The 1,616-nt window shown below is 42.2% G+C and overlaps 1 protein-coding gene and 1 long non-coding RNA gene across 5 annotated transcripts in view; one reads left to right on the top strand and one right to left on the bottom strand.

Moving 5' to 3' along the window:
- The window catches only part of LOC116705022 (uncharacterized), a 17,106-nt gene extending 16,015 nt beyond the window's left edge, over positions 1 to 1,091 (top strand). Inside the window, exon 3 of the long non-coding RNA XR_004335823.1 lies at positions 1,017 to 1,091. This is a non-coding gene — a long non-coding RNA (uncharacterized LOC116705022). The remainder of the gene's footprint in view (positions 1 to 1,016) is intronic.
- The window catches only part of pcgf5a (polycomb group ring finger 5a), a 26,590-nt gene that overhangs the window by 780 nt on the left and 24,194 nt on the right, over positions 1 to 1,616 (bottom strand). The window lies entirely within an intron of this gene.

Genomic DNA, 1,616 nt, shown 5'->3' with positions numbered 1-1,616 from the left:
ACACACACACACACACACACACACACACACACACACACACACACACACAACCTGAATGAGGCAAGTGTTAGCTAAATGTCACAAATAATGTCTTATTTAATTGTTCATAATACAGGAAATGCACTGGTCGTCTATCTAAAGGCATTGGAAAAATACTAAATCAGCAAAACAATAATGTGACAGTAAAATATCTACATTTTAGCCGCAGAAAAACTTCTATTTTAAAACCTGTTCATTGTGTTCAGCCTAAAAATTCATATTTGATCTCACATTTTGTCAAATCATGTCACGTTCCATACCCAAAAGTTCTTTAATAAACCTCTACGGAGGTAAAAATTGTCTCTGTGTAAATCACCCTGTAAACAGAAGAGTCGACAGGATGTGAGAGAGATGTGATAAAAATGGTTTTAGGTGGTTTAGGCCAACAGGTTCTCAATTTTATTTATAAAAATGAGGAAACATGAAGAGGGCTTCAAGTATCATATTCATCCTTGAGGCTGTGAAAGTGCATGTGCAGAATAAACTCAGTTAGATTTGCAGCCACATCGAACCAGATACATTTCCCAACTTTTTAACCCGTTAGTTGAAGCTCAGATGTCCAATGACAGACCGGGTGACTTCTTTTCCATTAGATGTCAAACAGCAGGTTGCCTGAGGTCAGAATTAAAGAAGAATGTAAAGTGTTTCCATTAAAGCGTCCAGGATCCACCTGGCCACACGAGCCAAGTGGCTGATGCAGAAGAGCCATATAAGAAAAAAAGTAATCAAGGTCTGGCTTCTGCTCGCTCTGCTGAAGCTCGACTGAAAAGGTTATCATTCAAATATGAATCATAGAGAACAGAGTGCGTGGAAAAAGTCACTCTTTCCTTTGGGTAAGCCTGTACATCAAAATGTAATTTAGACACTGTATAAACGTATATACAGACTCTGGTTACCTGGTCCTCAGATCTCTGAACGGTAAATCCAGGCAGACAGCTAGACTATCTGTCCAATTACAGTTTTCTGACTCTGATTAGACTAAAACTACTTTAGAATGTACTGTACACCATGTACACCAAAACAAGTTCCTTCCTGATGCTATTTTGCAGAGGCACCGTGGCTCTGTCCGGCGCTTGTAAATGGTTTAAAGAAATGCCAATAAACCAGTCCCTCCAAGATTTTATGATGTCACGATCATGCCAATTCATGCAAATTCAACCAAGCACCTCACACCTGGTGCGACTCGCAAATTTGACCGATCACCAGAGTCTCCCGCGACCTCAACCAATCCCAGCAGTCCCACGTGCCAAACTTTGTATCAGTATGTGACTCTGAGAGCCAATGACCCAGTGGGAGTGAGAACGGGTTACGTCACACGTACTTGGCGAGACGTGTGTGACTCGAACATCTCCCATTTACCCACAAAACGTACAGCGAAAGAGCGTGTAAAACATTTATGAAACGTCCTGCCAACATGTAGACATTTTAACATCAATGTACGCTATAACGATTTTTCACTCTGTCGTAGCGGCTGCGGTTTCAATCGTGTCGGCTCTCTGCAGCGGGCAGGACTGCTCAGAGCCCCCCGCGACTGATGAGTGAGCACACACACACACACACACACACACACACACACA

Source organism: Etheostoma spectabile, chromosome 17 (assembly GCF_008692095.1).
Source record: "Etheostoma spectabile isolate EspeVRDwgs_2016 chromosome 17, UIUC_Espe_1.0, whole genome shotgun sequence".
Taxonomy (NCBI): Eukaryota; Metazoa; Chordata; class Actinopteri; order Perciformes; family Percidae; genus Etheostoma; species Etheostoma spectabile.
The sequence above is the reverse complement of the archived record's forward strand: the minus strand, read 5'-3'. Positions and strand labels throughout refer to the sequence as shown.